The following is a 16,511-nucleotide window of genomic DNA, read 5'->3' on the forward strand; positions in this document are numbered from 1 at the left end:
GGTGGGGAAGGCACCTGAACTGGGAGCAGGAGGGGGACCCACATCCTGATGGGGCGAATTGTTAGAGCTGCTTGAGAGGATGTAATCTAATCTGGCAGGGTGTTGGACCTTAAACAGTCATAAGGCCAGAAAGAAGATTGAGCTTGGTACACAAGTTAAAGACAGCAAGTTCAGCAGACAAGGCAGGCAAGAACATAGCAGGAAATGGGGGAGGGGGAACTGATGATTAAACTGCATTTATTTCAATGAAAGGGGCCTGCCAGCTAAGGAAGATGAACTCAGGGCATGGATTGGAACATGGGACTGGGATATAATTGTATTACAGAAACACAGCTGAGGGAGGGGCAGGACTGGCATCTCATTGTTTCAAGGTGGAGATGCTACAGGAAACATTGAAGGGGAGGCAAGAGAGGACGCGTGGTGGTGGGTTTTCATTGCATGAATCCCGAGAGAGGCTATTCCTGTGGGATCACCCAGTGACACTATGTTAGTGGAACTGAGAAATAAGAAGGGGTCATCGCTCTGACATGATTATCTTACTGACCCCGAATAATCAGTGGCAGACTGAGGAACAAACATATCAGGAGATCTCAAATATCAATCATAATAATAGGGCTGTTATGGTTGGGGTTTTTAAACTTTCCAAACCTAGACTGGGACTTCCAGTGTTCATTGTTTGGAAGAGAGGAATTTGGTAATTGTGTTCCATAAAACTCCCGATCAATATGTAAATAGCCTGAAAAGAGAAAGGGGCAAAACCTGACCTCCCCTTGGGAATTAAGGTAGGGAAAGGGACTGAGGTGTGAGTGGGAAAGCATTTTGCCAAAGTGACTCAAGTCTATTAGTTTGAAAATAGCGATGGAAAAGGACAGGGCTGGTCCACAGGTTCAACTTAGAAAATGGGGCCAGACTAATCTTGACGATATTAGCCAGGAACTCTCAAAAGGTGGTTGGTGAGTCTATTTGCAGGGAAAGGGAAGTCTGGCAAGTGAGAATATTTTAAAAGTGAGATAAATTGAGAGATCACCACCAGCATGTTCCTGTTTGTGTGCAGGTCAATGCTGACAGCATTCGGAAACACTGGCTGTCTACTGAGGGTCTGGTCAAGGAAAAGGGGGCACATGTCAGGTATAGCCAGATGGACCAAGGGAATCCCTGAGGATCACAGGGACTTTAGGAATACACTTTGGGTAGAAATCAGGATTGCAGAAAGTGTACATGCAATAGCTTTGGCAGAGAATGATAAGGAGAATCTAAAAGTGATTGTAAAAATATATTGAGTAAAAGAGTAACTCGAGACAAAATGCTGTCCCTTAAAGATCAATGAGACCATTGATGTGTGGAACAGCAGGATATGTTTAAGACCGTGAACAAATTTTTTACTCCAGAACTTATTGTGGACAAAGACTGGGGAACTCAGGGAACAAGAGTAATACGTTAGACCACATTTGGAGTTCTCTGCAATTCCAGTCTCCCCGCTATAGGAAGGATGTTGTGAAAGTTCAAAGTGCTCAGAAAAGATTGACAAGATATTACCAGGGTTACTGCTGAATAAGCTGGAGTTGTTTTTACTGGAACATCGGAGACTGAGGGGTGACCACACAGAGGTTTATATAAACATGAGGGGTATGGATTGGGTAAATATTCAAGGTCTTTTCCCAGGGGTTGGAGTGTCCAAAACTAGAGAGCATAAGTTTAAGGTTAAAGGGGAAAGGTTTAAATGGCACTGAAGGGACAGCTTTTTTATGCACACGGTGGTGTGTGTATGGAATGAGCTCAGAACATTACAGGTGATCACCATTGCACTACACACACATACACAGATATTCCTACACACACACACACCCTCACATACACACGGACACAGGTACACACAGACACCCACACACACCCTTATAGACACACACACTCACACATGCACTCCCTCACAGACCTAAGACACTCTGCACCCACTACACACACACTTTCTCACACTCACAACCCCCACCCCAGACAGACAAAGACCCACAGACACACATATATTTTGTGGGGTGAATTTGTACTTGCAGGATTACATTGTACTTTGATCAAATACTGCATGCATTCATGTAGAACTCTGAGCTCAAAAACTGCATGAATTTATGTCAAACTTTTATCTCACTTTTTAGATTAGAATCAATCTAAATATCAGGGCATAGACAGAGAACACAGGGGTCTAACACCTTCAACATATTGTCTAGTTATCACCATTGTTAACAGCTAACCCGAGAATGCAACTTAAAAAAAATGTTTTGTGATTTACACATGAAAGAAGTGAAACTATCACTGTATTCTAAACGATGAAAGGCTTAACAGACAATCAATTCTTCAATGTATAATGTCAGTTACATCACACTGTAATTTTTTGCTATAAATTCTGTGTTACGATCGAGCCCTCCACTATCACCTGATGAAGGAGCATCGCTCCGAAAGCTAGTGTGCTTCCAATTAAACCTGTTGGACTATAACCTGGTGTTGTGTGATTTTTAACTCTCTTCAAGAAGGTAGATTGATTTGTGACACAGAGATAAAATAAATTTAGACACCAGAGAGACCTGGTTACAGGGCGAACAAAAAGTGGACATAAATATTCAATGGATCACAACCTTGTGGAAACTCAGGAAAATGGGTAACGCTAACAATAATGGATAACAAAGGCATTACAGAGAAAGCATTTGGTCTCAGATCATGAAGTAGAGTCAGTCTGAATGTAAATTCTGGCTACTACTTGCCAAGGACACAAGGAGCAGAACAGTTTTAGCCACCGAACAGCATTCCATTGCTCATCACTGCATTACTCAGGAACTCATTGGAATTTTTTAATAAACACTTTGTGATAATTTTGGGAAACTTCAATATTCCCATAATCTGGGACAAACACTGACAACAGGAATATTGGAAGAGGAGTTCAGAGAATTTTTTTTCAGTGTTTCTTTGAATAACAAATTGTGCAACAGGCTAGGGACGTAACTGTCTCAGAGCGACCGTTGTGTGATGAAACTTAGTGAATAAGTAATGTCACCTGGAGAGATCCTTCGGGAAATTGTGATAAAGTGCAGTTGAAAGAAATATAAAGTTTTAAAGTGAATCACAGAAAGGACATGCTACAACGAGAAACAAAAACAGCCAATGACATGGTTTGAGATGAGAACTGACCAAGGTAAAGAGGCGAAACAGACTGAAATCTGTGCCTATAAATGAACAGTGGAAAACATTTGAAAGGACAGTGTAAATCACTCAACAAAAGAACATTCCACTGAAACAGACAAAACCTCAGCAAGAAATTCCCACCGGCCCCTCACTCAGGACAAAATGTATCATATTAGATTATGAGGCTTAGAAGATCACCAAAAAGTACTTAAAATCCTGTAGTGAGAGTGTTTTAAGAGTAAGTGTTAAAGGGATTGCAAAGGGTCTGCTCGCAGAAGTTGGGCAGTGGGAAGGGGAATCAGTGTCAGGGTTCAATGTCACAAAAGGAACAGGGAGAGGTAAAGGTGCCGGAGGTGGTAAGAGTGTTGCTGAGAGTGGTCAGGGCCTGAACGATGTTACAAAACCAGTGCGGATTGCTGCAGCTGGAGGGGTTTGTAGAGGTAGAGAGGGACATATGTATTTTTATTTATTCATTCATGGGATGTGGGAGTCACTGTTAATTACCCAGAGGACAGCTCAGAGTCAGCCGTATTGCAGTGGGTCTGGAGTCACATGTTAGCCAGGTCAGGTTAAAATGTCAGATGGTCTACACAAAAGGAGGTCAGTGAACCAGATGAGTTCTTCCCACTGATCAACAACGCTTTTATGGTGGCCTGACCAATGTCTTGTACAGATACAACATGACATCCCAACTCCTCCTCTCAATGCTCTCCCCAATGAAGGAAACCATCCCAAACGCCTGCTTCACCAGCCTGTCTATCTGTGACACCACTTTCAATGAACTGTGTACCTGCATCCCTGGGTCACTGACTGACAACATTCCCAGGGCCCAAACATTAACTGTACAGGTCCCACCCTGGTTTGTTTCACCAAAATGGAACACTTCACCTTTATCTAATTAAACTCCATCTGCTATTCTTCAGCCCACTTTCCCAGCAGTACTGTTCATCCTGTTGTATCATAGATAACCTTCATCACTGTCCAGTTTACCACCAATTTCAGTGTCACTCAAAAAACTTACTTAAACTTACTTAACAATATTCCCATCCAAACCATTTATCCAAATGACAAACAGCAGGGGACTCACTTCACCGCTGGTCACATGCCTCCAGTCAGAAAAACAACATGTCTCCCACCACCCTCTGTCTCCATCAAGCCCAATTTTCTGTCCAGTTGACAAACTCCTCCTGAACGCCATAACCTTTTACACTGATCTGAGCTTATTACCCAGCTTACCATACGACACGTAGAACACAGAACAGGACAGAACAAGATCCTTTGGCCATGATGACATGTCAATCTTTTATCCGACCATAAGATCAAAAATAAAAGTGGCAGATAGAGTTTAATTCAGATAAATACGAGGTGATGCAATTTGGGAAAGCAAATCTTAGCAGGACTTACACACTTAATGGTAAGGTCCTATGGTGTGTTGCTGAACCAAGAGACCTTCAGGTGCAGGTTCATAGCTCCTTGAAAGTGGAGTCGCAGATAGATAGGATAGTGAAGAAGGCGTTTGGTATGCTTTCCTTTATTGGTCAGAGTACTGAGTACAGGAGTTGGGAGGTCATGTTGCGGCTGTACAGGACTGTTGGAATATTGCGAGCATTTTTGGTTTCCTTACTATCGGAAAGATGTTGGGAAACCTGAAAGGGTTCAGAAAAGATTTACAAGGATGTTGCCAGGGCTGGAGGATTTGAGCTATAGGGAGAGGCTGAACAGGCTGGTGCTGTTTTCCTTGGAGCGTCGGAGGCTGAGGGATGACATGACAGAGGTTTACAAAATTATGAGAGGCATGGATAGGGTAAATAGACAAAGTCTTTTCCCTGGGATTGGGGCATCCAGAACTAGAGGGCATAGGTTATGGATGAAAGGGGATTGATATAAAAGAGACCTAAGGGACAACTTTTTCATGCAGAGGGTAGTAGGTGTATGGAATGAGCTGCCAGAGGAAGTGGTGGAGACTGATACAATTACAACATTTAAGAGGTATTTGTTTGGGTATTTGAATAGTAGGGATTTGGAGGGATATGGACCAGGTGCTGGCAGGTGGGACTCGATTGGGTTGGGATGTCTGGTCAGCATGGACAGGTTGGACTGAAGGGTCTGTTTCCATGCTATACATCTCTATGACTCTAACTTCCATACCCTTCATTTTATTATCATCCATGTTCCTATCCAGAAGTATATTAAATGTCCCTAATACATCGAATTTTACCGCCACCGCTGGCAGTGGATCCCACTCAGCCACCACTCTGTATGTAACGAACCTACCTCTGAAATCTCCCCTTCACCATCCACTAACCACCCGAAAATTATACCCCCTTGTAATAACTATTTATATGAGGGTAAAAAATATCTCTCTCTATTGACTCTATCTCTGACTTTCATCACCTTGTTCACCTCTGCCAAGTCACCCCTCGTCCTTCTTCACTCCAATGAGAAAAGCCTTAGCTCCCTCAACCTTTCTTCATAAGACATGTTCTCCAGTACAGGCAGCATCCTGGTAAATCTCCTCTTTACCTTCTCTAAAGCTTCTGCATCCTTCGTGCAATGAAGGGACCAAAACTGAACACAATATTCCAAGTGGGGTCGAACTAGGTCTCTATAGAGCTGCAGCATAACCTCACGGCTTTAAAACTCAATCCCCAAACTAATGAAATCCCACAAAATATATTGCTTCTTAACAAGCGTATCAGCTTGGGTGGCTACTTTGAGGGATCTATGGACTTGGTACCCAAGATCCCTCTGTTCCTCCACACTGCCAAAGATCCTACCTGTAACTCTGCATTCTGCATTCAAATTCAATCTTCAAAATGAATGACTTCACACTTTTCCAAGATTGAACTCCATCTGCCACTTCTCAGCCCAACTCTGCATCCTGTCAATGTTCCGTTGCAACCTACAATAGCCCTCCACAATATCAACAACTTCACCATCCTTCGTGTCATTGGGAAACTTACTAACCCCTCTTTCAATCACACATCCAAGTCATTCATAAACTCACAAAGAGCAGAGGTCCTGTAACCTCTCCCTGCAGAAAACCACTGGTCACTGAGCTCCAGGATGAATGCTTTCCATCTATCATCACCCTCTGTCTTCTGTGGGCCAGTAATCCTGTATCCAGACAGACAGGTTTCCCTGTACCCCATGCCTCCGTACTTTCTGAATGAACCATAAAGATGTTTTGTCACATTCTCTAAAGATTCGATAAGACTTGTAAGGCATGTCCTGCCCCTTACAAATCCATACTGACTGTCTCTGATCAAACTAGGGTTTTCCAAGGAATAATAAATCCTGTCTCCCAGAGTCCTCTCCAATAATCTGCACACCACAGACATAAGACTGGCAGATGTGCAATTCCCAGGATTATCCCTATTCCCTTTCCTGAACAAGGGAATAATATTTTCCTGCCTCCAATCATCTGGTCCGACTCCAGTGGACAGTGAGGCTGCAAAGGTCATCACCAGGTGCGCAGCAACCACTCCATTGGTTCCTGTCGTAACTTTGGACGCATCCAGTCTGGTTCAGCGACTTTTCTATCCTTATCTTTTAGAAAATTCTCAGCACATCCTCCTTCTTAACACCCACCTGTTCACGTACATCAGCCTGTTTCACGCTGTCCTCACAAACGAAAAGACCCTTCTCAGCAGTGAATACTGAGACATAGTATTCATTAAGGACCTCCCCTACCTCCTGTGACTCCAGGCACAAGTTCCTTCCACTATCCCAGATTGACCTTATCCTCACTCTGGCCTTGCTCTTGTTCCTCGCATAAGTGGAGAATGCCTCGCGGTTTTCCTTAATCCTTCCCAACAATGCTTTTTCATGCCCCCTTCTAGTTGCCTTAAGTCCGTCTCTCGGTTCCTTCCTGGTACCTTCAGAGAATCCCTACTGTGTCGAAACAGGCCATTTGGCCCAGCACCTCCATATCAACCATCCAAACAGTATCCAACCCAGCCCCATTCCCCCACCCTATTACTCTCCATTTGCCCTGACTAATTCCCCAAACCTACCCATCCCTGAACACTATGGGTAATTTAGCATGGCTAAGGCACCAAACTGGCACATCTTTGGGCTATGGGGGAGAAACCGGAGAACCTGGAGGAAACCCACAGGGAGAATGCGCAAATACCCCAGAGACAGTTGCCTGAGGCTGTAATCGAAATGGAGTCCGTGGTGCTATGAGGTAGCAGTGCTAACCACTGAGACACCGTGCCATCCAATGTAACTCTCTGGAGCCCTGTCTGATCCTTGCTTCCTCGACCTTAAGTAAACTTCCTCCTTCCTCTTGACTAGATGCTAAAGTCCATGTGGACAACGTTGACTGCTCTGCTTTCATCTATCCTTGGCCACCTCCTCGAAGAGTCAATCCAGTTTGTGAAACGTGGTTTCCCACTCACAAAGCCATGCTGACCATCTCAAATCAGCCCTTGCCTTTGTAAATGTAAGGATCTCTTTTCTCTCAGAATCTCCTCCACCAACATCCCCATCACTGGTCTCACGGGGCTGTAATTTCCGGGCTTTTCCCTGCAGTCCTTCAGTGATGGAACAGCATTAGCCAACCTCCAGTCTTCCAACATCTTACTGTGCCTGTTGATAATATACATATCTCTGTAAGGGTTACTGCAATCTCTTCCCTAGCTTCCCACAATATTCTAGCATTGACCTAATGAGCTACTGAGGATTGATCTAGCTTTATTTGTTTTAAGATTCCAGCACTTTCTCTTCTCTGTTGAGGATTCTTTCCAAGACATCACTATTTATTTCCCCACGTTCCCGAGCTTCCATGTCTTTCTCCACAGTAAATACTGAGAAGACTATTTTGTCTATTATCTCACCCATCTCCTCTGGTTCTACATATAGGCGACCTTATGATCTTTAAGGAGCCCTATTCTCTCCCAAGTTACTCTTTAACCCTTATTGAAACTTGCATAAAGGCTTCTGATAATTCAAATACACTATATCCCCTATACTACTACACCCCTCCTACACCCTTACAATTCTGCCATTTATATTCACACCAACTAATTCAATCCAACAGGCTCGTTGCTGTATCAGTCGGCATGGAGACCACTGTCACACAGTTACTGTACTGCCCTTGCCATAAGTACATTCAGTGTCCCGACTGTAACCACATTGACATTCCCATCACAGGTTGGTGCCTACAAAAGAATTCCTGCTAACGGTTGCTGCTGCTTGCTTATTCTCAGCTCCACTTTTCATATTCAGATCCACAAGACTGTCTCATTAATGCATTAACCTCAAGCTTCCTTCATAAGTTGTTGGCTTTATGCCTAGTGTGCATATTGGGACTAGATTGGGTTGGGATATCTGCACAGCGTGGATGGGTTGGACCAAAGGGTCGGTTTCCATGCTGTACATCTCTCTGACACTGACTCTATTAAAACAACCCTTCAATATTCCCTTCCCAGTGATGGTCATTCTGCAGCTAAATCTCCGGAATGACGGTTCCATCATATCTGTTCCCTGTCATTCCATCTGCCTTATGGCGAATACAGGGAGTCATTCCTCAGGAGTGGGAGGGGGTTGAACAGATGGGTAGAGGTTACAGAGATAGGGAGGATTACAGGGACTCGAGGATGTTAGAGTTAAACAGAGTTACATCTGGTCAAGAATGTTCATGGGACAAAGGGGTTTGGGGGGATTGGAGGAATTTACAGAGATAGAGGGAGCTGGATTTGATTCTGGAGATAGGGATAGGGATAGATGTAGGGAGAGGCAGGCAGACTGAGAGGCACAGACAGGGGGCTGTTTCATCTCGGAGATTATTGTGTATACTAACAGAGATATGGAAGGTTGTCCTGACCGAAGACATTTACAGATATAAGAAGGCTTCTAGACTCTGGAGGCCTCATAGATAGGAAGGCAATGGAGAATGCCAGGTTACTGGGTTGGAGACAGTTACACAAATGGGGAGGGTTGCACAAACTGAAAGAGGTTCCTGTGGTCGGGAGGGGTATGGTGTCGGGAATGAGGGTGAAATTTAACAAGATAAAGATCAAAGAATTGGAGAAGGAGAAGGAGATTACAAATTTTTCACAGTTTAAGAAGGGTTGTAGGAGCTGGAGAAGATTACATAGGTAGGGACGGATGGAGAGGTTAAAGACAAATACATTGACATGGAGGGTGGTATTGGTGGGAGGAGCTTACAGGGATAGACAGGTCTATCAGGGTTTACAGGGATGAAGGAATTTAGTATCTACTGGAGAAGGTTAGGGATTAGGGTGTTAGGGACTGGAGAACCTGACAGAGACAGAGACAGAGACACAGAGAATGGTGTGGACGAGAGGAGATTCCAAACAGAGGAAGGATTATCGGGACTGGAGAATATTACAGAGATCGGCATGGGCCAGGATTGGTGCCTGCGATCCCTGTGCTGTCGCATTGAGGAACAGTACAGAAGAGGTGAAAGCAGGACCCTCACAAGATGGTGGGAATGAAACCTAGAATGTTGCTGTTCCTTACCCAGCTCTGTATCTATGTCCTATCTTCCAGGTATGAATATAGACTTCTCCTACCTCCACCCTGTGCTGTTTACTGTGAGTGATCTTACCGGCTGTAGGATTTACTGAAGGCTCCAGATCTCCCTCTCCATCTCTCTCTGGCTGACCAACCAGCTTCAATGAGGTGATGGATGAGACAGGAGTTAGGAACATCCTGATGACTTGCATGAGACAGAAATAGACAGAATGGGAAATTCGACTGATGCAATGAGGATAACTCATGCAGAGTGGCACTGAGTACAACAGAGATCTCGATAATCCCAGTCTCCATCCCTTGCCTGTGCTGCTGCATGTCTCTGGAATGGACAATTCTGTTGACTCAGGATCTCAGACCATCTGTAAGAGGCAGAAATGCTGACAGAGGCAGTAAATAGACCGACACAGCGAGGGATACCAGATGGAGAGATAGTGAGTGATAGCATATTATTAGACACTGCATTAACAGGGAATTGTTTGAATTTGTAACAAAGGCACTGGGATAATTGTGAGGGGATTCAACCTTCCTATCTCATCATCTCTTTGACGGTGGGTCACAGATGAGGCTGACTCTCCCACTCTCGGGGTGGGGTGGGTTGGGCAGGGGAGGTCTGGAGTTGGCTGTACAGACCGATGTGGCTTTCCACAGACTCTGTTACACTTGGGGCAAAAGGTGGCCAAGGGAAGGGGGTGGGTGTGTGGTCACGCGCTCCTTGTGCTGTTTTCTCCTGGAGTCCCGTTTTCCCCACAGAAAGTCTTGAGGTGCTCGACACCTTCCCAATGCTCCTTCCCCACTTCAGACGGTCTTGGCCGATTTGATTAAGAGATGAAAAAGAACCAATCAATTCTGAAGTAACCAACATTTAGAAATGTGGAGGAGTGCAGTAGGAAGTGGAAATATTGTCAGTGTTTAATCAGAGTAGCGGAACAGGGAGAATTGAAGGTGCTGGAGGTGGTGAGAGTGTTACAGAGAGGGACAAAGGCCTGAACAACATTACAAAGCCAGTACGGATTGCTGCAGCTAGAGCTGTTTGCAAAGGGAGGGATAGACATCTGCATTTTTCATTGATTCATTCATGGCCTAAGGATGTCACCGGTTGGAGCAGCATACATTGCCCTCCTGCTAATTGCCCAGAGGCAGCTCAGACTCAGTTATATTGCTGTGGGACTGGAGTCACATGTGAGCCAGACCAGGTAAGAATGTCAGATATCCCTCCCTAAAGGACATACGTGAACTAGTTGATTTTTACCAGATAATCAACAATGTTTATACAGTGGCCTCACTAATGTCCTGTACAGATACACCATGACATCCCAACTCCTACTCTCAATGCTCTGCCCAATGAAGGGTAACCCTCCCAAACACCTGCTTCACCAGCCTGTCTACCCGTGACGCTACTTTCAAAAAACTGTGTACCTGCATCTTGCAATTCTCCACCTGTTATTCCTAACCTCACTGGTCCAGCAGTACTGCTGATCCCATTGTACTCTTCGATAACCCTCTTCACTGTCCACATTATCACCAATTTCAGTCTCAATCACAAACTTGATAATCATGACTCCTGCTTATCATTTATTATATAAGTGATGCACAACAGTGACCCAGCACCGAACCCCATGGCACACCGTTGGTCACAGGCCTGCAGTTTGAGCAGTAACCCTCTATGAACATGCTCTGTCTCCTACCGTCAATCTGTTTTGTATCTAGTTAGTGAGCGCTCCCTGGTTATGTGTGATCTAAACTTACTAACCAGTCTGCCATGCAGAACCTTGTCAAAGGCCTTGATAAAGTTCATGTGGACATCGTGTACTGCTCTGCTTTGACCTCTCACTTGTCTATCTCCACACTCAGGTTTGAGGCATGATTTCCCGTACACAAAGCCATGCTGATGATCATTAATCTGTCCTTACCTTTCCAAATGCACGATGATCGTTTCTCTCAGAATCTCCTCCAACACCTTACCATCCCTGCCGTCAGTCTCACTGGTCTGTACTAGCTGTTGATGATGCAAATATCTCTGGAAGGGGCCCTGTAATTTCCTCCCTCGCTTCTCACAAGGCGCTGGGGTATATTTGATCATGTCCCAAGGTTTTATCTAACTTTTTGCATTTTAAGACATCCTGTTCTCCAATGTGAACTCTTTTCAAGACATCCCTATGTATTTTCCCAAGTTCCCGAGCTTCCATGTCTTTCACCACAGTAAATCCTAAAACAACATATTTGTTCAATATCTCACCCAACAGCAGTGATCCCACACAGACAGCCTCATTGACCTTTCAGGGGCCCTATTCTCTCACGAGCTAAGTTTTAGCCCTGGTTGAAACTTGTCTAAATGCTTCTGAAATTTCAAATATCCCTCTACCGCAATTAGCCTCCCCACCCTTATCTATTCTGCATTTATGGTCACACCAAAATATAGAATCCATCAGATTTAAAAATATTCCCCTTTTATAAAATCATACACCTCCCATTGTTTCTAAGTATCCAGTTATTATTTATTGTCATATCCTTCATAACACATTCCAGCACGTTCCCGACTTACTGTCAAGCTAACACCGTTTGGTTCAGACTGACTGCACAAAGGTTTTGGGAATCCTTGTGTATCAATCTGAAAAAGGTAGCTTACAGGATCAGCAGGTCATAGAGAAGGCAAAGGGAATGGAGTCTAAAAATAGGGAGGTCTTGCTGAAATGATGTCAGACCACACCTAGATTATAATGAATAGGTTGCGTGCCCTAAGGAAAGACATTCTTGTATTGGAGGCAGGCCAGGGAAGGTTCACTCGGCTGATCCTGGAGATGGCGGGATTTTCCAATGAGAAGAGAACATAGAACATAGAACATAGAACAATACAGCACAGAACAGGCCCTTCGGCCCACGATGTTGTGCCGAACTTCTATCCTAGATTAAGCACCCATCCATGTACCTATCCCAATGTCGCTTAAAGGTCGCCAATGAATCTGACTCTACCACTCCCTCGGGCAGCGCATTCCATGCCCCCACCACTCTCTGGGTAAAGAACCCACCCCTGACATCTCCCCTATACCTTCCACCCTTCACCTTAAATTTATGTCCCCTTGTAACACTCTGTTGTACCCGGGGAAAAAGTTTCTGACTGTCTACTCTATCTATTCCTCTGATCATCTTATAAACCTCTATCAAGTCACCCCTCATCCTTCGCCGTTCCAACGAGAAAAGGCCGAGAACTCTCAACCTATCCTCGTACGACCTACTCTCCATTCCAGGCAACATCCTGGTAAATCTTCTCTGCACCCTCTCCAAAGCTTCCACATCTTTCCTAAAGTGAGGCGACCAGAACTGCACACAGTACTCCAAATGTGGCCTAACCAAAGTCCTGTACAGCTGCAACATCACCTCACGACTCTTGAATTCAATCCCTCTGCTAATGAACGATAATACTCCATAGGCCTTCTTACAAACTCTATCCACCTGAGTGGCAACCTTCAAAGATCTATGTACATAGACCCCAAGATCCCTCTGTTCCTCCACCTGACCAAGAACCCTACCATTAACCCTGTATTCCACATTCTTATTTGTTCTTCCAAAATGGACAACCTCACACTTGGCAGGGTTGAACTCCATCACCCACTCAAATACTAATCACTTACCTTCCCGCCCAGCTATGCGCTCCAACCTCACTTCCGCTGCCCGCTACAGGTAAGTAATTTTGAAACAAACTGTCTTACCTTAGCTGTAGTCTCCCGGGTTAGTTTTTCCTCGGCCGCTGCTCCCACTCAAAATTGCCCTTGAACCTACTGGGGTTTTGAAGAATGGGAGAGAAATTGAATGAAACATCCAGGATTCTGAGGGGCTTTGACAGGGTGGATGCCGGGAAGTTAGAAACTCGAACAGTACAGCAGAGTAATAGGCCCTTCGGCCCACCATGGCTGTGCTGACCATGATGCTATTCTAAACTAATCCCATCTGCCTGCACATGGGAGATATCCCTCTATTCTCGGCCTGTTCATGTTTGTGTCTAAATGCCACTTCAAAACTTTGCTCTTATTTCCACCTCTCCCACCTCCCGAGCAGCTTCTACCCTCTCGGTAAAGACAACTGGCCTCATTCATCTCACTTAAAACTTCTCACTCTCACCTTAAACCGATGCACCCTAGAATTTCATATTTCTACATTGGAAGGAAGATTCCAACTATCCACACTATTCACGCCTTTCCTTATGCTATATACCTGTACCAGGTCACCCCTCAGTCTCCGATACTCACGCAAAACAATCCAATTGCGTCCAACCTCCTTACAGTAAACACATTCTCATCCAGGCAACATTCTGCCAACCCTCTGTTACACCCTCCACATCCTTCCTGTAGTGTGGCAACGAGAATGACACGCAATCTTTCAAACATGGCTGACTGAAGTTTCATTCAGTCACAACATGACATGCAAACGTCTGTACTCAATACTGTGCCCAATAAAGGTAAGCATACCATACTCCCCCCTCGACCACTACATCCTGTGTTGTTATTTTTAGGGAGCTATGGACTTGCTTCCAATGTCTCTCTGTTTATCAATGTTTCCAGCTAGTCAATTAGTGTACTTCTCTCTTCCATTTGGCTTCATAAATGCATCACTTCACACCTGTCCAGATGAAATTCAATTTGCCCCATCTCTGCCCAGCGTTCCAGCTGATCTACATATTGCTGCAACCTTGAACACTCTTCCTCACTATCCACAATTCCCAAACTATCCCTAATCATTACATGCCTTTCCAAATGTCGTCTGTAAAATTACCACTCAAACTGCTGACCTTTTCATCTGAATCACAGATATAAATTACACACAGACATCGCAGCACTGATCCTTGTGAAACATCATTGGCCACAGACGTCCAATCAGAAATTGACCACTCCACATGCCTCTGTCTACTATCACCAAGAAAATATTGTATCCAACTTACCAATGAGCATGGATTGTGATTTGATCTTCCAGATCCCCCTTGCTATTTGGAAGCTGACCATTCAAAATGACTCTATATTTTGATTCCCAGATTAAATTGGCTGTCTCACTAATGCACTGACTGCGTCCTGTCTTCACAACAAAACGGGACCTTGTTTGGTTTTTTGCTGATCTGTCTAAATCCCTACAACCCCTCAATAATCACATTGCTGTCATGATCATTCTGCAGCCACACCTCCACAATAACAGTTCGATCATATCTGTTCCCTTCGGTTAATGCTGTCATTCCATCTGCCTTGTTGCAAATGCATGGCGCGTGTCACCGAGAGAGGGCCTTTGAGGGATGGATAGAGGTCACAGAATGGGAGAGATGTTTGGGGGCGTGACAATGTTGCAGGGTTAAACATAGTTACAGTTGCTACAGAATGTTCGCAGCAGAAAATATTTTATTGTTTGGTGGAAGTTAGACAGATAAAGCGTCTTTGATTAGATTCCAGAGATAGGGATGTGTGTAGGGTTGTGGATCTTTATATGGACTATGTTGATCAGGGTGTAGAAACATTCACAGGATTCCAGGATGTCGTACATTTAGCAACAGTTGTGGGATGTGGAGAATATCACAGTGATAGGGAGGATGGTATGGACTGGAGAATATTACAGGGAAAGGGTGGGTAGTATGGACTGGGGAATGTTGCAAGCACATGGACGATGATATAAGCTGGAGAATGCTGCAGCAATAGAGAGGATTATAGGGACTGGAGGATGTTGCAGGGAAAGGGATGAAGTTGTAGACTGGATACAGTTAGAAGGAGAGATGAATTTATGCACTGGAAGGGATGTCAGAGAGAGTGAGTGGTGTGCAAGCTGCAAGATACAAGAGGGATAGGGAAGCTTGGAGAGACTGGAAGAGAGAGTGATAGAGATCTTGTGAGAGACCAGGTTCACTTATGAGCATAGGATGTGCTACAATGAGCAGAGCCTTTTGCAGATATAAATGAGGATACAATGGCCACAAAGCAGTCACACCTATACATCGGTATATAGGAATTGAAGAGATTACACAGGCTAGGAGTGTTGTATGCAATGGAGGAGATTAACCTGATAGGGAAGCTTTTAGAGACTCAACAATGTTAGGAAATAATGGGAGTTGCAATGGTGAGAGCAGGTTTCAACAATTCGGAGGATATAGACCTGAAGGAGCTTTGACAGATAGTGATGGTACAGTAAAGGGAATTGTAGTGGCTTCCCTTTCATAAGCAATCCATAAGCCCTTAAAACAGCCTGTTTAACATGTGCATTATCTCTCGACCATTCATCAGACAGCGCTGCAAATATTTCACTGGCTCTGCCTCCCAGCTCAGACTGAACTAGCATTATCCAGAAGACCTCGGGCCACTCTACCTGTCTATGCAATTTTTCAAATGAAATCCAGAGTTCCTTGACAGTAGAGTCACAGATAGCGAAGAAGGTGCTTGGTATGCATTCCTTTATTGGTCAGAGTATTGAGTACAGGAGTTGGGAGGTCATGTTGCGGGTGTACAGGACAGTGGTTAGGCCACTTTTGGAATACTGCATGCAACTCTGTTCTACTTCCAATCGGAAGGATTTTGTGAAACTTGAAAGGGTCCAAGAAAAGATTTACAACAACGTTGCCAGGGCTGAGCTGTAGGGAGAGTTTGAACAGGTGGTGGTTGTTTTTCCTGGAGAGTCAGAGGCTGAGGGTGACCTGATAGAGGTTTATAAAATCAAGAGAGGCATGGACAGGGTAAATAGACAAAGGTTTTCTCCTGGGGTGTGCGAGTCCAGAATTATAGGGCGAGGTTTAGGGTGAGAGTAGAAAGATATAAAAGATAAAATGGGGCAACTTTTTCACGCAGAGGATAGTATATGTATGGAATGAGCTGCCA

The 16,511-nt window shown here is 44.5% G+C and overlaps 1 long non-coding RNA gene across 2 annotated transcripts in view; it reads right to left on the bottom strand.

Moving 5' to 3' along the window:
* LOC140458779 (uncharacterized) overlaps positions 1 to 16,511 on the bottom strand; it is a 127,418-nt gene that overhangs the window by 17,063 nt on the left and 93,844 nt on the right. Inside the window, exon 5 of one of the 2 annotated variants that reach the window (XR_011953696.1) lies at positions 13,380 to 13,448. The exons of the other annotated variant lie outside the window; for it this stretch is intronic. This is a non-coding gene — a long non-coding RNA (uncharacterized lncRNA). The remainder of the gene's footprint in view (positions 1 to 13,379; positions 13,449 to 16,511) is intronic. 2 annotated transcript variants of the gene reach the window in all.

This window comes from Chiloscyllium punctatum, chromosome 34 (assembly GCF_047496795.1).
Source record: "Chiloscyllium punctatum isolate Juve2018m chromosome 34, sChiPun1.3, whole genome shotgun sequence".
Classification (NCBI taxonomy): Eukaryota; Metazoa; Chordata; class Chondrichthyes; order Orectolobiformes; family Hemiscylliidae; genus Chiloscyllium; species Chiloscyllium punctatum.